Source organism: Bufo gargarizans, chromosome 2 (genome assembly GCF_014858855.1).
Source record: "Bufo gargarizans isolate SCDJY-AF-19 chromosome 2, ASM1485885v1, whole genome shotgun sequence".
NCBI lineage: Eukaryota > Metazoa > Chordata > Amphibia > Anura > Bufonidae > Bufo > Bufo gargarizans.
The window spans coordinates 556,038,826-556,064,633 of NC_058081.1; the positions used below are offsets into that span (position 1 = coordinate 556,038,826).

At 41.5% G+C, this 25,808-nt stretch overlaps 1 protein-coding gene across 1 annotated transcript in view; it reads left to right on the plus strand.

Annotated features, from left to right (window-relative positions):
- LOC122926681 (nicotinamide N-methyltransferase-like) overlaps positions 1-25,808 on the plus strand; it is a 268,048-nt gene that overhangs the window by 38,278 nt on the left and 203,962 nt on the right. The window contains exon 3 of the mRNA XM_044278139.1: positions 22,250-22,344. The gene's annotated coding sequence lies outside the window, so the exon portion shown is untranslated. The remainder of the gene's footprint in view (positions 1-22,249; positions 22,345-25,808) is intronic.

Below are 25,808 nucleotides of genomic sequence, written 5' to 3' on the forward strand. Positions count from 1 at the left end.
CGGAAAATCAAAAATACAAAATTGGAAAACCAGATAGCCGTGCAGGTATACATAACAACATAATAATAGAGACACGAGTGAATCGACATCAAATACATACACAGTATTGCACATTATATGTATAATAGACAGATAATTGATAAATAATAATAAACACCCTTAGACATAACTGATTTTATATATTAAAAAACAATATCAAATACATGTCCAGGATTAATAATATACGGTAGATCTTCAGCCAAAAGTTTATAACTATGAATCATAATAACCTCTTATGTATATAGAGGCATTCATTACTCAATATAATTCACAATATAGTGAAGAACCATGATGATAATATTTCAGGGTACGGAGGACCTTCTAATTAAAATGCAACCCAACAAAAGTGTAAAAAATGTGCAAAACATGCAGTGGATAGGGTGAAGGTGTAAAATATTACATCAGTACAGAGATCCCTCAAGATACAATGGCCTCAGGATACAATATTTTCAACACACAATGGTCTTTTCTGACCCATCGTAAGTGGAAACCAGACAATGTCTCAGACTCAGATCCAACCAATCAAGGCCACTTCTCTGGTGACATACAGTGCAGACCAAAAGTTTGGACACACCTTCTCATTCAAAGAGTTTTCACACTGAAGGCATCAAAACTATGAATTAACACATGTGGAATTATATACATAACAAAAAAGTGTGAAACAACTGAAAATATGTCATATTCTAGGTTCTTCAAAGTAGCCACCTTTTGCTTTGATTACTGCTTTGCACACTCTTGGCATTCTCTTGATGAGCTTCAAGAGGTAGTCACCTGAAATGGTTTTCACTTCACAGGTGTGCCCTGTCAGGTTTAATAAGTGGGATTTCTGGCATTCTCTTGATGAGCTTCAAGAGGTAGTCACCTGAAATGGTTTTCACTTCACAGGTGTGCCCTGTCAGGTTTAATAAGTGGGATTTCTTGCCTTATAAATGGGGTTGGGACCATCAGTTGCGTTGTGGAGAAGTCAGGTGGATACACAGCTGATAGTCCTACTGAATAGACTGTTAGAATGTGTATTATGGCAAGAAAAAAGCAGCTAAGTAAAGAAAAACGAGTGGCCATCATTACTTTAACCCCTTCAGGACCTTGGACGAGTATACTCGTCCTGCTGTCCATGGTGCTGAACAGATCTATGCTAAAAGCATAGATCTGTTCAGTGTAAGTAGAATACAGTACAGTACAATATATATTGTACTGTACTGTATTATACAGACATCAGACCCACTGGATCTTCAAGAACCAAATGGGTCTGGGTCCAAAAAATGTAAAAAAAAGTGAAAAAAAGATAATAAAAACACATTTATCACTGAATAAAAATAAAAAAATAAAATACACTACACATATTAGCTATCGCCGCGTCCGTAATGACCTGATCTATAAAACGGTCATGTTACTTTCCCCGCACGGAGAACGCCATAAAAAAAAACAAAAAAAAACTATCAGGAAATTGAAATTTTGCCCACCTTACTTCCAAAAAAGGGTAATAAACGTGATCAAAAGAGTCGCATGTACGCCAAAATAGTACCAATCAAACCGTCACCTCATCCTGCAAAAAATGAGCCCCTACATGGACCAAAAAATTAAAAAATTATGGGGACACTATAACATGATTTTTTTTTTGTTTCAAAAATGATATTAATAATATGTATTATTTTTTTTATTTATGTATCGCCGCGTCCGTATCGACCAGCTCTATAATAATATCACATGAGCTAACCCCTCAGATGAACACCGTAAAAAATAAAAATAAAAACTGTGCTAAATAAACAATTTTTTTGTCACCTTATATCACAAAAAGTGCAATAGCAAGCGATCAAAAAGTCATATGCACCCCAAAATATCGGCAATCAAACCGTCATCTCATCCCGCAAAAATCATACCCTACCCAAGATAATCGCCCAAAAACTGAAAAAACTATGGCTCTTAGACTATGGAAACACTAAAACATGATTTGTTTTGTTTCAAAAATGAAATCATTGTGTAAAACTTACCTAATATGTATACTTTTTTTTTTATTTATGTAAGTTTTACACAATGATTTCATTTTTGAAACAAAAAAATATGTTTTAGTGTCTCCATAGTCTGAGAGCCATAGTTTTTTCAGTTTTTGGGCGATTATCTAAAGTAGGGTCTCATTTTTTGTGGGATGAGATGACTGTTTTATTGGCATTATTTTGGGGTGCATATGACTTTTTGATCGCTTGCGATTACACTTTTTGTGACATAAGATGAAAAAAAATTGCTTTTTTTACACCATTTTTATTTTTTTACGGTGTTCACCTGAGGGGTTAGGTCATGTGATATTTTTATAGAGCCGGTCGATACGGACGCGGCGATACCTAATATGTATACTTTTTTATTTATTTATGTATCGCCGCGTCCGTATCAAAAAAGTGTCACACATGTGGTATTGCCGTACTCAGAAGAAGTAGCGCAATGTGTTTTGGGGTGTATTTTTACATATACCCATACTGTGTGTGAGAAATATCTCTGTAAAGTGACAACTTTGTATAATTTTTTTTTTAAAGTTATCATTTACAGAGATATTTCTCACACACAGTATGGGTATATGTAAAAATACACCCCAAAACACATTGCCCTGCTTCTCCTGAGTATGGCGATACCACATGTGTGACACATTTTTGCAGCCTAGGTGCGCAAAGGGGCCCAAATTCCAATGAGTACCTTTTAGGAGGGCATTTTTAGACATTTGGATTCCAGACTTCTTCTCACGCTTTAGGGCCCCTAAAATGCTAGGGCAGTATAAATACCCCACATGTGACCCCATTTTGGAAAGAAGACACCCCAAGGTATTCCGTGAGGGGCATGGCGAGTTCCTAGAATATATTTTTTTTGGGCACAAGTTAGTGGAATATTTTTTTTTTTTTTCTTACAAAGACTCATATTCCGCTAACTAGTGACAAAAAATAAAATTTTACATGAACTCGCCATGCCCCTCACTAAATACCTTGGGGTGTCTTCTTTCCAAAATAGGGTCCCTTGTGGGGTATTTATACTGCCCTGGCATTTTAGGGGACCTAAAGCGTGAGAAGTAGTTTGGAATCCAAATGTGTAAAAAATGCCCTGTGAAATCCTAAAGGTACTCATTGGAATTTGGGCCCCTTTGCGCACCTAGGCTGCAAAAATGTGTCACACATGTGGTATCGCCATACTCAGGAGAAGCAGGGCAATGTGTTTTGGGGTGTATTTTTACATATACCCATACTGTGTGTGAGAAATATCTCTGTAAATGACAACTTTTCCCTTTTTTTTTATACAAAGTTCTCAATTTACAGAGATATTTCTCTCACCCAGCATGGGTATATGTAAAAATACACCCCAAAACACATTGCCCTACTTTTCCTGAGTACGGCAATACCACATGTGTGACACTTTTTTGCAGCCTAGGTGCGAAAAGGGAAAAGCAGCCTGTGCGCTCCGAACCTCCGAACAGCTTTGCACCCGGCTGTAAGAGGTTGGATGGCTGCAATAGGGCGGTCAAGGCAGGTTTGAGCGAAGTGCGCCGGCCGGCACATGCGCACTTCGCTCAACGAGGCTGCTGCCAGGAGTCCGCACGGGAGCATCAGGTTATACCTAGTGCGCACGCGTGGGATCTGGCTGAGGAGAGCGGACGATTTTGGAGGCGGCGATGAGGTGAGGTAGGCGGCTCTATTGAAAGGGAGGGCAGCGATTTCTAGTCGGAAGGTGGCGCTTGGCACCAGACAGAGATGGCTGCAGCCAGGCACCCTGCATGATGAGACGTCGCCTTGGACACATTAGGTACGTGAATGACAGGTTATAAAAACCTGTTTTATATGCTAATAGAGCCACAGGAACATTTAATAAGGTCAATTTCGGATTCAGGGTATTAGTAGGGACCTGGCCATATGTTTAGGTTATAGGCCTCAAATCTCATGACAGAATTCCTTTAAGTGCAGTGTTTATGTCTTGAAAAGCCCTGCTTCATTAATCGTTTCCTGATATTGTGGAGGTGTTGACTAACCCAATTGCGTGGCTCCTGGGTTGTACGGCCTACATATTGTATCCCACATTTGCACTGAATAAGGTAGAGGACATATTCTGTTTTACAGGTGAGGTGAAACTTGATATTAAAGGTTGCATTATTAGTGATTTTACAAAATTCTATGGCATTATGTCTAATAATCTGTCAGCATAGGCACCTGAGGCTGCCACAGAGGGAGTGTGTGTAATGGCAATTAAGGGACAGACTTAATCATTGCTATTTAGAAAGTTATGGTATTGTTTCACCAAATCAAAGTCACCCCTCCAGATGAAGAGGTAATCCATAAATATACAGTACAGGGTGATGTGTTCCATCCAGGGTTGCTCCAGATGTAGATATAATCAATTGCCCCCATAAATAAATTTGCATAGGCCATGCCACTCCCCATTGCACTCTCACATCACTGAATACCTTGAAGTAATTATTTGTTAGAAAAAATTTAAGACTTTTCACTAGAAAGTTACTCTGTGTATTGTAAGGGTATTTTTAAGTGACTGGTTCTCCCCTTTAATTCTGTTTAATACTCTGTGTTATAGTTTATAAGTTTTCCTTTCAATTAAGTGGGTAAGAGATAGTACCCATCCCCCATTGTGCTGATAAGACCACTTTCCTGAGTGATCTCAGAGACATGCTTGCTGCACACTGGAGGAGGGGCTAACAGGTTAAAACATTATGACCCACATTTTCCGAGCAGACTCCACCGAGCCCTCCATTCTAGGTAGGATGTGTGTATGATTGCCCTATCTCTCTTTCACCCTGGGGTGTCGGTCATGTGTTATAACGGGGTAGACAGCCATAGGTTAATGCATGATCGACAGCTAGTGCGCATGCGCGGGATTGCCGTCTGTATCGTACAGGCTTCTATGTGAAGCCTGTACTGACTCCTGCACAGCGAGATGTAAGCCCTGTGCAGGAGTGACCGCATAGTGATCAGCCACAAAGGCTGATCGCTATGCTGTGCATGTCACAGGGGGGCACTTTGGATGGCAAACAGGGGGCACTGGATGGCAAAAGGGGCACTGGATGGCACAATGGGAGCAATGGTTGTCACAAGGGGGCAATGGATGGCAAACAGGGGGCAATGAATGTCACAAGGAGGCACTGGGTGGCATAATAGGGACAATGGATGGCACAAGGGGGCACTGGATGGCGGAATGGGGGTATTGTGGATGGCACTGTTATGAACGCACTGTGAATGGCACTGTTATGGGCACACTGTGGATGACACTGTTATGGACGCATTGTGGATAGCACTGTTATGGACGCACTGTGGATGGCACTGTTATGGGGGCAGTGTGGATGTCACTGTTATGGGGGCAGTGTGGATGTCACTGTTATGGGGGCAGTGTGGATGACACATATGGGAGCACTGTGGACGTCACTGTTATGGGGGCAGTGTGGATGGCACTGTTATGGAAATACTGTGAATTGCACTGGTATGGACGCATTGTGGATGGCACTGTTATGGGGGCAGTGTGGATGTCACTGTTATGGGAACAATGTGGATGACACTGTTATGGGAATACTGTGGATGGCACTGTTATGGACACACTGTTGATGTCACTGTTATGGGGGCAGTGTGGATGTCACTGTTATGGGGCAGTGTGGATGACACTGATGGGAGCACTGTTGACATCAATAATGGGGGCACTGTGGATGTCACTGTTATGGGGGCACTGTGGATGTCACTGTTATGGGAACACTGTGGATGACACTGTAATGGAATAAGTGGATGTCACTGTTATGGACACACTGTTGATGTCACTGTTTTGGGGGCACCGTGGATGTCATTGTTATGGGGGCGCTGTGGATGTCATTGTTATGGGGGCACTGTGGATGTCATTGTTATGGGTTCTGAGTACAAGTGATAGGGCTTGTTCACAGAACCGTTTCAGTTTTGCGATCTGCAAGTTGCGGATCCACTAAATAAGGATACTGTCTGTGTGCGATTCACATTATTATTTTTTCAGTCCCAATAAGTTCTATGGGTATTAGATCTGCATTATGAGGACCAGAATAGGACATGTTCTATCTTTCGCAAAACTGACATACAGATGTGGAAAGCACATGGACGTCATCAGTGTGTTTTTTACATCGGTATGTCAGTTCCAGTAAAGACAGAACATGTCCTATTCCTGTCCTCAAAATGAGGACCTCAAATCCATAGAACCCAATGGGACTGCAAAAAATGTGGATCGCAAAATGGATACGGTCGTGTGCATAAAGGTTTAGATACACTGCTCAGCAGGTTGTATGGTACAAAATGGAATAAGATACACAGCTTAGCAGGCTGTATCATAGAAGATGGGATAGATACACACCAGCAGGCAGTATCACTCACAACAGGCTCTATATCAGGCACACATACATGTTAGGATTAGATACAGATGTGTTTGGACGTGCTTGCCTATTCCAGCTGTTTATCACACTCTGGAGATGGTGAGGGAAGAGTCTGTGGATGGTCAGTGATGAGTTTAGATACACAGCTCAGCAGTCTGTATTACACAAGATAGGATTAGATACAGCTGTGTTACTCCAATCCATTAGGAACCCAAATGACATGACATACGTCCCAGAATGGAGCAAAGACTTTGAAACTGCATTGACAGACAGAGAACCTAAACATATCTACTTAAGCTCACATGGGATCACTAGGTGCACACGTCTCCAGGAGAACTCCTTCAAACTAATAACCAGGTGGTATCTCACCCCAGTTCCACTCAAGCAGATGCACTGCCTCAGCACAGACATATGCTGGAGATGCTCCCACCAAAGGCACATACCTACACATGTGGTGGCACTGCCCTGTGATTCAGCCTTTCTGGACTGAGGTACTTAAAGTAGCAAAACAAATGTGCTTTTTATCCGAGTCCCCATTCCCGCTCTCAGTCCTACTACATGTCAGACTGGAAAACATTCCCTTTAGGAAACGCAGACTTTTCCTTTACCTCATGGCTGCAGCAAAATCCCTTATACCACAATATTGGAATAAAAAAAAAAACACTGACCGTTTCACAGTGGCTAAACAAGGTCAACCATATTTACCACATGGAGGAACTGTCAGCCTGGGAGAAGAGATCCCACACGACATTTCAAAAAATATGGGAAGATTGGATATCCTTCCTGAATACTACACCAGCACTTAACATGCTTTCTAACATATCTGTTACACCGAACTGATCTTCACGAAATCTCTGAACTGTTCGTCCTTGATCCTGGACACACAACACTTGTACCCAACCTCAACTCTCCCTCACCCCTCCTCCTCACTTCCCTTTCCCATCTACTCATTACTCCATGTTCTTTATTATGTTAAAGATTGAACACTGTTGCATATCAACTTGTCATAATGTTCTTGATTTCTTCTACATTGACACAATGAAAACAGTCTCTTATTACATTATAAAAACTAATAAAAAGAGAATTGAAAAGAAAAGATACAGATTTGTTTGGGTGTGCTTGCTGCTTCCAGCTGTTTATTACACTCTGGAGATGGTGAGGGAAGAGCCTGTGGATGGTCAGTGATGAGTTTAGATACACCGCTCAGCAGGCTGTATCACACAGGATAGGATTAGATACAGATTTGTTTGGGTGTGCTTGCTGCTTCCAGCTGTTTATTACACTCTGGAGATGGTGAGGGCAGAGCCTGAGGACAGTCAGTGATGGGATTTAGGGGATTTAGACACTGAGTGAGAAGTAGATTCATGTCTGGGTGTAGAAAGATAGACACAGGAGTTATACATGGAGTATCTGCTGCAGGCAGAGCAGTGTGGGGGGCGTGTCCAGCCTGTCACTCATCACTGTGCAGTGCAGCCAGGCTTGTGTATCAATAAAGTTATGTTTTCAACAAAACAAGAGAGGGAGAAAGTAAACAGATCTGCCAGGATAATGTGATGTCTTCCAGGGGGGAAGGAAAGCTTGGACATGAAAAACAGCCATTTCTGGGCATATGTATGGCTGGTGAGGGGTGTTAGGAGCACATAAAAATAATTTTGATTTTGGGACCTCACAACCTCTTTAACCTCTTAGGGAGGAGCTCACGGCGCTCCTTTCCCTCTACGCCCTACCGTGTGCCCGTACAGTAGTTTACGACCACATATGGGGTGTTTCTGCAAACTACAGAATCAGGGCAATAAATATTGTTTTGTTTGGCTGTTAACCCTTGATTTGTTACTGGAAAAAATGGATTAAAATGGAAAATTTGCCAAATAATCAAAATTCAGAAATTTTATCTCCATTTGCCATTAACTCTTGTGGAACACCTAAAGGGTTAACGACGTTTGTAAAATCATTTTTGAATACCTTGAGGGGTGTAGTTTCTATAATGGGGTAATTTCTGGGTGGTTTCTGTTATGTAAGCCTTACAAAGTGACTTCAGACCTTTATTGGCCCTTAAAAAGTGGGTTTTTGAAAATTTCTGAAAAATTTCAAGATTTGCTTCTAAACTTCTAAGCCTTGTAACAGCCCCAAAAAATAAAATGGCATTCACAAAATGATCCAAACATAAAGTACACATATGGGGAATGTAAAGTAATAACTATTTTTGGAGGTATTACTATTATATTATAGAAGTAGAGAAATTGAAACTGCAAATTTTTCCACATTTTTTGTAAATTTGGTATTTTTTTATAAATAAAAATTAATTTTTTTGACTCCATTGTACCAATGTCATAAAGTACAATATGTGACAAAAAAAACTATCTCAGAATGGCCTGGATAAGTAAAAGTGTTTTAAAGTTATTCACGCATAAAGTGACACATAAAGTGACACTGGTCAGATTTGCAAAAAATGGTCTGGTCCTTAAGGTGAAAATGAGCCCGGTCCATAAGGGGTTAAGGTGACTAGGCAGATCGATAATATATTTTTAAAGAAAAAGATTGAGCTGGTGGGCCAAATTACTAGTAATTTGTGATTGAAATCCTAAGATCTTTATGACTCTTGGGTAGAAATAGGGCCTTGCTGGGAACAGTAAAATAAGGTACTATTTTTCCTCCTTGCTAAGAATCCTTCTACTGTAGGCTTCCCAAATTAGAACTTTCCAGAAACCTCTAAAAAGGGGTCATAATTTATAGAAGTGTAATATTTAGGAGCAGTAGGTATATTGTAGGCTACATTCTCATAATCCTTAAATCTTGTACAATATTGCACACCCTTGCCGGAAGGTCGAATAACCAGTTCCATGTTATTTTGTTGATCCTCTTCTGGGATGCTAAGGTTGCTTTGTTTAGGAAGATCTGTGGTTAGAGTGTTGAAATCATAGGAATTCAAGTCCCCATATGCCCGGAGTAAGTGTCTGGGTTAAAATCTAGAGGGAGCGATATGACCCCAAGGTGATTTATCTAATCTGATATGGGGATTCAGATAGTGGAGTCATCCTCTCTCTCACGTCTGTTGTGCAGAATTTGAAAGTGGTAAGCAAGGATGAGCTTGAGCACAAATCTCCTATGATCAAAAAAAAGATTGAAATGGTTGATTTTGTTGGGTTAGCTAAATGCTAGCCCTTTTTCCAGGAGTTTCAAAGGTGGCCTTATTTTGATGTTTTTTTGTGTCATGCTTGCAGGATAACAGTCTGAACTGGATGGACAGGTGTTTTTTTTCCGCCTTACAAACCATGTTACTATGCTTTAAGTGCTGTGGCTACTCTCAAGTGACGGTTAACTTGGATGTCCTGTATTGTGTTGACCAGGATGTAAAATAAAACACCCATAAGACGCACTTTTTTTCCCCCAAAGTGGGGGGGAAATGCCCCTGCATCTTATGGGGCGAATACTAATGAAACGCTTCAATTATGGAAGCGCTTCATTAGTCCCGGAGGACCAGGAAGCGGTGAAGACTCTGTACTCACCGCTTCCTGGTCCTCGGCTCGGCTATCGGCTGTGCACAGCGTGAGGGTGCTCTGTGACCTCACACTCTGCGCCGCGATACACAACAGACAGCAGGATGAAGAAGATCACAATGGTTAGGAGCAGTGGCATCCAGGAGCAGGAGAGCTAAGTGAGTTTTCTTATTTTATTTGTGCTGGGGGCTGATGGCTGACATATAGGGGCTGAATATATGGGGCTGAGGGCTGAATATATGGGGGCTGATGGCTGAATATATGGGGGCTGATGGCCGACGGCTGACATATAGGGGCTGATGGCTGACATATGTGGGCTGGTGGCTGATATATGGGGGCTGATGGCTGACATATGGGGGCTTATGGCTGACATATGGGGGCTGATGGATGGCTGACATATGGGGGCTGATAGATGGCTGACATATGGGGGCTAATAGATGGCTGACATATGGGGGCTAATAGATGGCTGACATATGGGCGCTGATAGGTTGATGGCTGAAGGTTGGGGGGTTGATCTGAGGCATTGGGGGTCGGATCTGAGGTGTGATTGACATTGGGGGTCTGATTAGGGCTGTAAGCTGAGGTCTGATTAACATTGGGCGTCTGATTGCTGGTCTGACCTGAGGTGTAATGGAAAATATTTTTTTCTTATTGTTCTCCTCTAAAACCTGCGTCCTTTAGGGCGAAAAATACGGTAATTTTATACATCCAGGGGTTAATGCCATCCTCTAGATTTTACCCTGTTGAAAGTCAGTACCATCTCTTACATACTTTTGGTGATCTGGTCTGGTGATCTTTGTATTGTATTTTAATGGGATTATCAAAGGCACTAACTATACTAAAAACTGTAATTTGACACTGGTTGAACAAGGGACAACAGAGAAATAGTAATCCACTCTTCAGATACAGGGGGTGGGATAGATGGAACCCAAAATACTATAGAATTGTTGAGGGTGAACCTTTCCCTGAGATCTCCAAAAAACTAGAGCAGAGATGGTCGACCTGCGGCTCTCCAGCTGTTACAAAACTACAACTCCCAGCATGCCCAGACTACCTGCAGCTATCAGCCTACAGCAGGGCATGGTGGGAATTGTAGTTTTACTACATAGCAGAGCTGGAGAGGGTCCAGAGGAGGGCAACTAAAGTAATAACTGGAATGGGGCAACTACAGTACCCTGAAAGAGTATCAAAATTAGGGTTATTCACTTTAGAAAAAAGACGACTGAGGGGAGATCTAATAACTATGTATAAATATATCAGGGGTCAGTACAGAGATCTCTCCCATCATCTATTTATCCCCAGGACTGTCACTGTGACGAGGGGACATCCTCTGCATCTGGAGGAAAGAAGGTTTGTACACAAACATAGAAGAGGATTCTTTACGGTAAGAGCAGTGAGACTATGGAACTCTCTGCCTGAGGAGGTGGTGATGGTAAGTACAATAAAGGAATTCAGGAGGGGCCTGGATTTATTTCTGGAGCGTAATAATATTACAGGCTATAGCTACTAGAGAGGGGTCGTTGCTCCAGGGAGTTATTCTGATTGCCTGATTGGAGTCGGGGAGGAATTTTTTATTTCCCTAAAGTGAGGAAAATTGGCTTCTACCTCACAGGAGTTTTTTTTTTGCCTTCCTCTGGATCAACTTGCAGGATGACAGGCCGAACTGGATAGACAAATTTCTTTTTTCGGCCTTATGTACTATGTTACTATGTTGCAACAGCTGGAGAGACGCAGGTTGGCCATGCCTGAACTCAGGGGTGGGATTCAAATTTTTAACAACAGGTTCCCTACTCAGCGGTGGATACGCAGCGCGTCACGAGTCATGACACATATTTACATACACCATATATATGCAACACAGTCACGACATATTTACATACACCATATATACACTACACACAAATACACTATATATACACTACACACATACCACTCAACTTTTAAAAAGCCTTAGGCCCCCTCTTTGTTATTACTGTAATGGCCCCCTCTTTATTATTATTATAATGGCCCACTCTTTATTTTTAATGTAATGGCCCCCACTTTATTATTAATATAATGACCCCCTCTTTTTTATTAATATAATGGCCCCCTCTTTATTGATAATATAATGGCCCCCTCTTTATTATTAATATAATGGCCCCCTCTTTATTATTAATATAATGGCCCCCTCTTTATTATTACTGTAACGGCCCCTTCTTTGTTATTACTGTAACGGCCCCCTCTTTGTTATTACTGTAACGGCCCCCTCTTTATTATTATTATAATGGCCCACTCTTTATTTTTAATGTAATGGCCCCCACTTTATTATTAATATAATGGCCCCCACTTTATTATTAATATAATGGCCCCCTCTTTATTATTATTATAATGGCCCACTCTTTATTTTTAATGTAATGGCCCCCACTTTATTATTAATATAATGACCACCTCTTTTTTATTAATATAATGGCCCCCTCTTTATTATTAATATAATGGCCCCCACTTTAATAACAAAGAGGGGGCCATTACATTAATAATAAAGAGGGAGCCATTACATTAATAATAAAGAGGGAGCCATTACATTAATAATAAAGAGGGGGCCATTACATTAATAACAAAGAGGGGGCCATTACATTAATAATAAAGAGGGGGCCATTATATTAATAATAAAGAGGGGGCCATTACATAGTGGAGTACCGCTTAAAAAAGCTGCTCTTACTCTGTGGGCAAAATAGATGTGTTTCCCTGTGTGTGGCCACCTTAAATATTGTCATCAACCCCATCCATAACTCTTGTTTGGCTAAAAGAATCTAAACATTGGGTCAGGATGAGGGGAAGGTGGAGTAGGCACCTGCTTAGGAGAAATAATTATTACTTACCTCTCTCTCCTTCACAGCTTGTGGCATCCTGGTACAGGCGGTCACCAATGCCTCGCTCACTGTGCCTTCCCGCGCCGCGTCATCGCGTCATCTCGCGAGATCCGCCGCAGGAGGTCACAGTGAGGTACGTGACTAAGTCCTGCGTCGCACCTCAACTGAAGCCGCTCCCCCGGCCCCTCCTCACTTCGCCTGCCCAGCTGCCCTGCACAGTGCGCGTCACACAGGGCCTCTCCTCTCGGCTTCCGCTCCGCCCCCACCCCTATAGCTACGCCACTGGTGCAGGCGCAGCTGCAGGACCGGGTCGGGATCCCTGCTTCTCACCGGTCCTGCGAACCGCCTGTAATTTTAACAAACGGTTCGGCAGAACCGGAGAGAACCGGCTGGATCCCATGCCTGCCTGAACTAGAGGATATAGTAAATGAATCCCTTAGTAAACAGATATAGAATCTATCCAATATCTACCACCAACTTGGCATCCTATGTACCACACGCTACCTCATTACGAATCTAGATCTACCTGTAGAACAACAGCAATCAATGCAATGTCTATTGTTAATTTTGACCCATAATTTCTTTACATATGGTAATAGGACCTTTCATCGGTGCCACAAAACAGCTATAAAGATTAAAGTGGCACCAGCATACGCAAATGTATTTATGGGAAAATTTTAACTAAGTGGTGCATTTATTTTCCACCGCATATTGGGGTTCCTTTTATATGCAGATGCTCACACGTGAATGTCACATTCTATGTTTCCATCAAAAATACTAACTTTGACATTGGTCAATTTTGTGAACATGCCTATTGTTACGAAATATTAGGTTGTTTTTCCTTTTATTTTTGTCTGTATGTTTATAGCATCAGTTATACTTTGTTCTCAAAGATGGATATGTATGCCAAGCTATAAATTGCAATGTAATATATGTACTTACCTTGTGACTTGGTAAGGATGACACTATGCAAATCTCACTAAAAAATGTATTGAAAGTAAAATGATATTTGGGACAATAAAACATGTAGTGCAAGGTGAATTTTCTATCATAGAGATATAGACAATTTATTTTTGATATGGAAAGGCAATCCTGATTCCATTATTGATTTCACTAACAAATTTAACCAAAATACATGGGGGATTAACTTCTCCTTTAATTTTAGACCTACGAAGATAGAATTATTACACATTAATATCTCACAAAGAAGAAAGCAGTTATCACAGCTACCCTTATTAAAAAGGTGTATAGCAACAGTTATCTCAATTTCTCTCCCTAAGAAATGGCTGACTAATATTCCATATGGGCAATTTAAAAGGATACAGAAACCCTGCACTGATAGTGAAATAATACATTTATAGTGTCTCCAAAAATACATTTATTGAAAATGGCTACCCATCAGGCTTGATATATGACACCTTAAAGAAAACAGAGCACCTTGATCAACAACAGTGTCTTCTACCTAGTGAAAAAACAGAGCAGTGCTCCAGACCCCAAAAATGTCCTAGGAGCCATTGGCTCCTAAACTGAAAAATACAGGAGCCAAGTTGAAATTTTAGTCGCCAAATTTAAAATTTATATAATTATAATAAAAAAAGACTTAGAGGAGGAGGTAAGATGCAGGTCACAGTAGTGATCGAGCTCTACATACAGCATATTGCCTGCCGACACTACGAAACATATAGGAGAATACAGCACCACATACCTCTTACATCCAGTGACATCTGCTGTGATGTAGGCGTTCTCTTTCCTCATCTCCTCTGTTTGACCTAGACCGCCATGACAAATTCTTCCAGCTGCATCTTGTCTCTGCAGAGTTGGTTACACAGGCATGTTAGATGTCTCAATTTTTCCCATCAACCTTCAAACCTTTTTAACCCAAACTCCACATCCTGATGTCCCAACAATGTCATCATGCAGCCATTCCCAGTACTGTGCCATTTGTCCTCCCCAAAGCCCCTAAATACTATACTGCTGAAAAAAGTATGTCCCTATAGTGCTTCCAGCAATTATAGTGCTCCCTAGAGTTCCTCACAGTAAAACATGCCCCCAGTAATAATAATTAAATCCTACATTGTGCTCCCAGTAATAATGTCTGTATGGTGTCCCCAAAACATTGTTCCATAATATGCTCCTGTCATGGAAATGCTCCCACAGTGCCTCCGGCATTAATATTCCCTATTTTACCCCCAGTGAAAATGCCATTATCAGGCCCCAGTATTAATAATGTCCCCTATAGTGCCCTCAATAATTATGTTCCTGTACAAAAAATCCTGCTATAGTGCCCCAGTATTAAAATGCCCCCAGTGCCTCCAGTAATGCTTATATAGTGTCCTCATATTTAAAATGCCCTAGTAATGCCCCTATACTGCCTCAATGTTTTAAGTCCCCAGTGCTACCAGTAATGCTAGAGTGCCCTAGTAATGCTGCCAGTTATATCCCCCACAGTGCCCTCCAATAGCAATATCCCCCACTATGTCCCTCCCACAGTAATTTCCCCTACAGTGCTGCTCCAGTAGTAATGTCCCCCACAATGCCACTCTGAAAGTAATGTCCCCAAAAATGCCCCTCTAGTAGTAATGTCCCCCACAGTGCTCCTCCGAAATAAATGTCCCCCACAGTGCCCCTCTGACAGTAATGTCCCCTACAGTGCTCCTGCTAAAGTAATGTCCCACACAGTGCACCTCTGTCAGTAATGTCCCCCACAGTTCCCCTCCAATAGTAATGTCCCCCACAGTGCCTCTCCTTAAGTAATGTCCCCCACAGTGTCCCCCAATAGCAATGTCCCTCTCAGTGCCTGCCCAGTAGTAGTGTCCCCCACACTGCCCTCCAGTAATGAACCTCACAGTGCCCCTCCAAGACAAGGATGAGGTCCCATGGCCACACAATTAAAAATTAAAAGGTATATTTTCCTGTGGCTAAGCATTTTTGTAGCCCGGGACACAATAAAGGACACCTGAAAATAGTTATATTAAAATGTGACTTCAAATCTCAAAGAGCCAGAAGTTTAATACTAGACGGAATTTGTCTCAGGGATTTATGGCACACTACAAGACAGAGGCGGACTGGGAACTTAAAGTAGCCCTGTAAATAACCCTGAAAGTGGCCTCATGTTGTACAGTAGGCAGGTACAAATTGACAGACGGTCGGACAATAGAAGTAAGCAGGGACTACAGAATCTGGGGGGAAGGTGACAGCAATACCATAGTGCAGCACAAAATACCACCCCACCAGAACCAAATTCCACAGTGAAGCACAAAATAATGCCTCCCCTGCAGTATTCAACTTTATTACGTCATGACGCTTGGGTGTCCCCCTGGGCTTCGGACCACCAGGAAATTTTCCTGTAAGGTCTATGGCGAATCCCCCCTGCTACAAGATCTAAAGAGTCTTTTATAGACATAGTGGGTGCACCAGGTCTCTGAGACAACATCAATTTGGAGACCGTGGCAGCTGCTTCATTACACAGCATGCCGGGAGTACAAGAGCATAGCTCACTGACAGTGCTGGCCACACTGAACTAAATGTATATATTTATTTATTAATTAGTGTTGAGCAAAGCATGCTTCGGGTCATAGATTTGAATTTGCTTTTTTCAAAATTTTGTTTGAATGCCGTACGTAAACCTAACAGGGGTCCGAAGTCAGCTTTGGTACCGACTTGGGATCCCAGTTTTAGAATGGTTTTCAAGTTGAATAATCAAAGTCTAAATTTATTTAATGAAGTCTTGCAAGACTTTGGACATAACAAATATTATTAAATATTGAATCTAGTTATCACTGTATTGTCCCCACTATATGAGGGAGCAATGATGGCAGATGCCTAAAAGCTTAGGTCTTTCTATCTTCCTAATCAGAGCAGTACTGTGCTGTTAGGAAGACTGATGTCTCTTGGCATCAACTCTGAAAAAGATCACTGCTAAGGGACATTTCAGCCCAAGTTTTCTAACATATTCTCTAAATAAAGTATATTAGAAAAATTTTCCCGATCCCTGTCCCTACACATTAGCAAAAATTTTTTTTAAAAAAGACATGGGTTATCACGTCACTATGCAGATAAAAATGATGGCAATCCTGAATCAATTTCATTGACCTCTTTATATCACATTTCTATAATCACCTACTACAGGTTTGATGCTCTCTGTAAGCGTGAAGTGTACTGGATGTACAGACTCCAAACAGTAACTGTATGCGGCCTCAGCAAAATTGTTGAGACAATCCTATGAGGGATATAAGCAGAGATATAGATTTATTCCATATACAATTCAGGCTTTGTTCTTGGACCCTTCAATTCTTAAGTGTTAAAGCACTTGATGTCTAGTATTTATTTATTACCCTCATACCCTCATGAACAGAAAATCACTATTACTGTTCTATACAATTATTATGTTATAGAGGATTTTAACAATTCTTTTTAGGGCTCATGCACATGAGCGTGTGTGCACTGTACCGGCATTGCAGACCCCATGACTTGAAGGGTCCACAGTCCTCAAGATATAGAGCGGTGCGGAGCTGAGGCACAGATCGGAATCTGTCAATGTGGAGGCTAAGCCCATCTGTACCACCAAAACTTCTTTTATCAGTGATGTACATTGGGGATGTGTTATTAATGATTGATAGCATTCTCTATGTAAGTGTGTATACGTAGCTGTCAGCTATCTCTGTATATACACTTACGCATATAATGCTATCAGTCACTGGTAATACCTCCTCTGTGTACAATTATCAGTGACTGACAGCTTTGTATACACACTTACACAGAGAATTGTCAAATTCATTTTGCTGGTATTGTATTATGCCGTCGTTTTGTCCACATGATAATCCGCTTGGAAAAAACGCACGTAATCTATATCGTGTGCAGTTACCCTTATACCTGAATCTGGTTCTGTTATCAGCTTGCTTTGTCTGGTGTTTACTGAGAGGGGATTTTTGAAATGCAATTAGTTCCTGTGCCTCTATGTTGCATATAGCACAAATGCATCCTGCCATTTGTGTTTCCAGGGTCATGTCTGTATTGTAGTTGTGTTTATTGTAGTTTTATCTTTGTGTTTGCAGTTTGGGTTTTGTGATTCTCTTGCTGTATAGTAGGACTTTGCAGTTCCAGGTCAGTTTTTGCTAGTTTATTCCTTTTACCTACTTTCATCACTCTTCACGCATATGCCAATGCTGTCTATCTTCTGCTCCAGTGCCGAATTCCATCTTTTGCAATCCATATTCAATTTGCTGTCATCTAGGGATGAGTATTAATCTGCATTTGTTGTCTGATACATGCTTCATATGCAGTATCCTTCCTTGCGACTGTCCGGGTATTATGTAGTACTGCTCTTCTGAAGTCCTTGGGGTATCTGAGTACCAAGAGCCATTAATTCGGACTTGGGTAAAGTTACTGCTGTAGATGAAGTTGGGTTCTGCAGTCTCATTATACCCAACAAAAAGTCAGAGAAAATAAAGGTATGTAAATTAATAACAATCCAAAAGCCTCTGGGGAGAGTGCCTTAAATACCCAGGGACCCCAGATATTGGCTGGGGAAGAACTACCTCCCTAAGGGCACAGGTCCATGCAGACCCTAACCTGCAGAGAACAGGCCGGACAGAATGGTGAGCAATGTGGCAGGCACAGCCCACCAACCTAATAGTACTTAAATGGTCACTAACTTTTGACACAACTTAACATAAAAAATCAATAGCACAAGTGACTGACGACAAGAAACTTTATAATATGTCTTATCAGAGATTCCATCAGAATGGCACGGGCAGCACCGACCATCCCATACTGAAGGAACAAAATTATAACATCGGTGCACCAATCACCACATAATAGGTGAACACACTATATACCCCCCTTGGGGACCACTATGACAAACATACCCATACACTATGAACAAACTAGTTCAGGATTCGGTCCGGAGAGACACTAGTACACAAATATGTGTTTATCAACAATATATATGCGTTGTCTAAAGGGTACTTTTTTATTTATTATGGAGAGTGCATGGTATGCCAAGTACATGTGCGCAGTATTATAGGCCAGGTGATGCCCCTACTATGCCAAGTATGTGTCTGCAGTATTGTAGTCCAGCAATGTGCCCCCCTGGGTTGCTGTTAAAGATATTCAAATTAGCTTTCCTAAACCTATTTGACACTAGCAGATGTTAAACATAATTTGCCTATATTTTACTCACAAATCCAGTGGAGCGTCTATCTTACAATAGTTACCCACTGGTCATTTTATTGCACCTGTGAGCCATCTAAATGTGATATGACCAACACATGTCCATCTTCTCTTATCGTCTTCTGTTCAAGTCAATGGACAGGGCAGGGGGAAGGATTAAGCAGGAGTATGAGTGGGACAGGACTCAAGAAGAGACTGTACAGCTACTTAGGAATTTTATATCTCAGCACAATTGCTAAATTCACAACCAAACAGATCAGTGCTTCTCTGTAATGATCTCCATGTTCCTGGGACTGCTTCTGAGTGAGTAAGAGAAGGTTAGGGAGCAATTTCACCTCTACTTTCTGTGTACAATATATGGGAGTTTCTACTCACCATATAAGGGAGGACTGCAAACTAGATTTTCTGCATGCACAGGGGAAAACTGGTTAAAAAAAATACCAGGTACCAGTCACATAGTGTTCAGAAATAGTGTTATTTCTCATGTACACACACTGTACTATAAATTAATGCAGAGGTTTTTGAAAGGTTAGTTACACGTTAAGTGAAATTCTTCTCTTGCCCCATGTGGTTTTTGCCTACAACATGCTAGTATATACAGGTCCTTCTCAAAAAATTAGCATATTGTGATAAAGTTCATTATTTTCTGTAATGTACTAATAAACATTAGACTTTTATATATTTTAGATTCATTACACACCAACTGAAGTAGTTCAAGCCTTTTATTGTTTTAATATTGATGATTTTGGCATACAGCTCATGAAAACCCAAAATTCCTATCTCAAAAAATTAGCATATCATGAAAAGGTTCTCTAAACGAGCAATTAACCTAATCATCTGAATCAACTAATTAACTCTAAACACCTGCAAAAGATTCCTGAGGCTTTTAAAAACTCCCAGCCTGGTTCATTACTCAAAACCGCAATCATGGGTAAGACTGCCGACCTGACTGCTGTCCAGAAGGCCATCATTGACACCCTCAAGCAAGAGGGTAAGACACAGAAAGAAATTTCTGAACGAATAGGCTGTTCCCAGAGTGCTGTATCAAGGCACCTCAGTGGGAAGTCTGTGGGAAGGAAAAAGTGTGGCAGAAAACGCTGCACAACGAGAAGAGGTGACCGGACCCTGAGGAAGATTGTGGAGAAGGACCGATTCCAGACCTTGGGGGACCTGCGGAAGCAGTGGACTGAGTCTGGAGTAGAAACATCCAGAGCCACCGTGTACAGGAGTGTGCAGGAAATGGGCTACAGGTGCCGCATTCCCCAGGTCAAGCCACTTTTGAACCAGAAACAGCGGCAGAAGCGCCTGACCTGGGCTACAGAGAAGTAGCACTGGACTGTTGCATGTCATTCGGAAATCAAGGTGCCAGAATCTGGAGGAAGACTGGGGAGAGGGAAATGACAAAATGCCTGAAGTCCAGTGTCAAGTACCCACAGTCAGCGATGGTCTGGGGTGCCATGTCAGCTGCTGGTGTTGGTCCACTGTGTTTTATCAAGGGCAGGGTCAATGCAGCTAGCTATCAGGAGATTTTGGAGCACTTCATGCTTCCATCTGCTGAAAAGCTTTATGGAGATGAAGATTTCATTTTTTAGCACGACCTGGCATCTGCTCACAGTGCCAAAACCACTGGGAAATGGTTTACTGACCATGGTATTACTGTGCTCAATTGGCCTGCCAACTCTCCTGACCTGAACCCCATAGAGAATCTGTGGGATATTGGGAAGAGAAAGTTGAGAGACGCAAGACCCAACACTCTGGATGAGCTTAAGGCCGCTATCGAAGTATCCTGGGCCTCCATAACACCTCAGCAGTGCCACAGGCTGATTGCCTCCATGCCATGCCGCATTGAAGCAGTCATTTCTGCAAAAGGATTCCCGACCAAGTATTGAGTGCATAACTGAACATAATTATTTGAAGGTTGACTTTTTTTGTATTAAAAACACTTTTCTTTTATTGGTCGGATAAAATATGCTAATTTTTTGAGATAGGAAATTTGGGTTTTCATGAGCTGTATGCCAAAATCATCAATATTAAAACAATAAAAAGCTTGAACTACTTCAGTTGGTGTGTAATGAATCTAAAATATATGAAAGTCTAATGTTTATCAGTACATTACAGAAAATAATGAACTTTATCACAATATGCTAATTTTTTGAGAAGGACCTGTATATATGGCTGCTACTATTGACCTTCACCTTACTGCAATTACCTAAATATGAGGCTTTAAATGTCTATGTCAGCTTCATCGATTCATAGAAAGCTCTTGTAGTTCTTTGAAACCAGACCAGAACTTATCTGTGGTTCAATTAGATTTTCATAGCATTCTAACAGAACATTAAGATATCATTTTATTATCTTCTTCTTATCGTCTGTATTATTTGATCATAACAGGAATGTCTTGATGGTTGCACCCAAGCTGCTGCACAAAGTGATGGTGGCTGCCTTATGGTCCCTTTATACAGGACTTTATTACAGCAGATAGTTGGGAAGAAAACATTCCTTCCCAACAATCTGCTGATCAGTGGTGGAGAAGACCGCTGCATTTAAACATTATATACCCCCCTTGTGGTGAAGTGATCTCCTCCAGAGTATGGGGAGGGGTAATCGCTAATGCCATCGCTCTTCCACATACTGTCTCATTGTTTGCCGACAGGAGGTCGTGTTTACACAGCACGATCTGCTGCCGGTAAACGATCATTTTTGCGTGCGCACAAATGATCGGATTACCTGATGAACAAGCCTTTTGCTTGTTCATTGGGTAATCTGTGGCACATTTACACCGCCCAATCATCACTAACGAGTGTTACTAGGAATGCTCGTTAGCAATAATCTGTACAATTCTTGGCCCTTGTAAAGTGCCCTTTATGGCTGGTCGCAGCCATGGAAAAGTGGTGGAGACTGGCATCTCAAGATGTGATGCTTCTGTTCTGGTTGGTAGCCTCTTTGTCTCCTCATTCATCTCAAGATTACCCTGTCTACCCACTTCAAGGGACAGGGTATTTGGCAGCATGACGGGGACCTACAGATTATTAGGCCAGTGGATTCAATGCTATTTCTGATCAGTGTATGCGTCATGAATCCTAGTAAACAGAACCCATGACGCCAGTGTAAAAGATGTCACATTCAGTATGTATAAATCTTGTCACTGCCACCATATTACATGAGAGACCATTAGCGTGCATTGTTTATATGGACAGCAGCAGATCTTGATTATTTTTATTTTTTAAACCCATATGTTTTTTTGTTTTTATTACTGAATGCTATGCTTTACATTTTCATGTTTTTGTCATTTTTATAATGGAATTTATGGATCACCTGGTATTTTTCAGGTTCCTCACCGACTGCTCACCTTTTTAGCTGGTTCCTGGAGTCGATGTGTGTCTACTTTGTGGCCCTAGTCCTTCTTTACACAAAGTGGAGTCAGGTAATGGAGAGCATTTTTAGTATTTACTGAGTGCTGCTCCCCCTTCATTCTCAGGATAGATTGGGGTTCCAAATGTCAAACCCGACTGACCACACATTACTAACTGATATTTCATCTGCATGTTTGCTGTAAAGACAGCCTGAAGGAGGATCCGTAACCTCTCCTGACAAGTCTGTTTTAGTAACTATTTGCATTCCTATGTAATAACATAGTAACATAGTTTGTAAGGCCTCTTTTTACACGAGCGTGACGGATTAGGTCCGGATGCGTTCAGGGTGCGTTGAGTAAAACTAGTTTTGTCTGCCATTGCGTTCAGTTGTTCAGTTTTTTCCACGCGGGTGCAATGAGTTTTGATGCATTTTTCTCGCTCGTGATAAAAAAACTGAAGGTTTACAAACAACATCTCCTAGCAACCATCAGTAAAAAACTAATTGCATCCACACTTGCTTCCGGATGCAATGTGTTTTTCACATAGCCCCATTCTCTTCTATGGGACCAGCGTTGCGTGAAAAACGCAAAATATAGAACATACTGCGATTTTCACACAACGCACAAGTGATGCGTGAAAAACAACGATCATGTACACAGACCCATTGAAATGAATGGGTCAGGATTCAGTGTGGGTGCAATGCGTTCACGTCATGTATTGCACCTGCGTGGAAAACTTGCTCGTGTGAAAGGGGCCTTCGGCTGAAAAAAGACATCTGTCCATCCAGTTCATCCTGTTATCCTGCAAGTTGGACCAGAGGAAGGCCGAATAACCCCCGTAAGGTAGAAACCAATTTTTCTCATTTTAGGAAATGAGAATAACTCCCTGGATCAACGACCCTTCTCCAGAAATCTAATAACTATAACCTGTGATATTATTACACTCCAGAAATACATCCAGGCCGCTCTTGAACTCTTTTAGTGAACATCACCACCTCCTCAGGCAGAGAGTTCCATAGTCTCACTGCTCTTACCGTAAAGAATCCTCTTCTATGTTTGTGTACAAACCTTCTTTCCTCCAGACGCAGAGGATGTCCCCTCGTCACTGTCACAGTCCTGGGGATAAATAGATGATAGGAGAGATCTCTGTACTGAGCCCTGATATATCTATACACAGTAATTAGATCTCCCCTCAATCGTCTTATTTCTAAAGTGAATAACCCTAATTTTGATGATCTTTCTGGGTACTGTAGTCTACCCATTCCAGTTATTACTTTAGTTGCCCTCCTCTGAACCCTCTCCTGCTCTATGTCTACCTTGTTCACAGGAGCCCAGAACTGTACATAGTACTCCATGTGTGGTCTGTGTTAAACGTCATCTGCCATTTATCTGCCCAAGCGTCCAATCTATCAGATCCCTCTGTAGCAGTATGCTGTCCTCTTCTGTGTTAATTACTTTCTACAAGATTATTAATAAATATACTGAAGAGAATAGCGCCCAATACTGACGGCTGAGGTACCCCACTAGTGACAGTGACCCAATCTGAGTGTGCACCGTTAAGGGTGGGTTCACCTGTCCTGCTCCTGTTTAATGCATACGTTTGACGCATATAAGAAAAGTATACTAATTTACCATCCATTTAGTATTAACAAAAAGTATACATTAAACAGAAATGTTTATGTTTTTTCTGTTATAATCAGAGTCGAGTTCGGGGTTTAAGTGAATTACATAATGGATTCCGTTCTTACGGAATCCATCATGTAATTCAGTGCCAGCATGCCACATAATACAAGTGTATGGCCAGCCCCGAGGCTTCCGTTCTGCTGGCCATACACTTGTGTTATGATGGCATTCCAAAACGGAATCCATTACGTAATTCACCTAAACCCTGAACTCGAACCTGCCAAAAGGCAGGTTCGCTCAACTCTAGTTATAATATGTTTCAGAACGTGTAATTTTTTTATAGATGTACAGGTCAATAAAGATTTGAATGCATGTGTAAATAAAGTTGTTTTAATGTGTTTTAAAAAAAGTATACAACACATATAAACTGTGGAAAGATTGGGACACGGTTAATTAATCAGGATTTCCCTTTTTTTTTTTTCCTGCAAGGTGGGGGGGGTGGCTTGGGGAAGATCTAATTAGTCCGGTTTCTTTTTACATGTATTGTATTAGTGAAGAATGTGAAGTTATAATGGAGTATTGGAGTATCTCTAGAAATGCTGGAAGTTGGCAGGACTTACCGGCATCAAATATTGGTTAAAATTTTTATCTACCTATAATATTGAGTAGTACATGGGCGGGGGTCCGGGGCTTGGGATCTCGGGGGGTCTGGGCATCGGGCGCGACCCGAGATGCGGCTCTTCCTGTTGGACATGAGCTTTAACTATGGGCAGTGATATGACACATGTGTGGGATGTGTGCTACTATGTGGTTTTTTTTATGGGACAGAGTCGGTCTTGGGTTGTGCTCTCTTAATGAGACAGTGCCGGTCTTCGGTTCTGTTTTTGTTCATATTCCTTTCAATTGCCGGTGACTGTTGAGCGACATTTGACTCGAGTCCTTTGCTACACGAGACACCGTGGTGAACACATGTGAGTTATGGTTAAGCAGGGCATTAATACTCAACTTAACCACACGGGGATGAGGCAGTAAAACATGTGAGTGGGCTTTACACCACTGTGATAGAAGACTGCTGGACCCCCCTTTCTTCTGTTCTATGGAAGTGTGCGATTAAAGATCGCTGTGAGCTCGCTTCGCACGGTGTATGTGAGCACCAGATGATTCGCCACACGAGTGTTGATCCTGTCGATCGTGCTCACTTATGCTTGAAGGAGGGCGTATGCGGTGCGCGTTCGCTGCTTGGTAGGCCGCCTGGGCTGCGGGCCTCTGATCCCTGCCCCTTATAGATATAACAACACTAAATGAGATGTTTTGCCCATCTGCTTTATTAAGCTTTTGATGCCAGATGGGTCCTGCTTTCTCCCCAGGAAGTGAGATCTCCATTTGATTTTTAACATGCATATAATTATGGACACTTGCATGAAATTATATTTAATTATGCTTATAAAATTAGAATTGACGGACTTATGGCTTTTATAATATTGTAAATGTAATATCGACATGAAGTTTTTGTATGATAATGAATAAAATATTTAAATAAATAAAAAACCCTCAGATTTAAAAAAAAGTATACAACATTGCTGTGATCGTTTTGTGACAGGGTTTTTTGTGAAGTTGAGGTGTCAGGGTTTATATAATGCTAATTAGAGTTGAGCGAACACCTGGATGTTCGGGTTCGAGAAGTTCGGCCGAACATCCCGGAAATGTTCGGGTTCGGGATCCGAACCCGATCCGAACTTCGTCCCGAACCCGAACCCCATTGAAGTCAATGGGGACCCGAACTTTTCGGCACTAAAAAGGCTGTAAAACAGCCCAGGAAAGAGCTAGAGGGCTGCAAAAGGCAGCAACATGTAGGTAAATCCCCTGCAAACAAATGTGGATAGGGAAATGAATTAAATTAAAAATTAAATAAA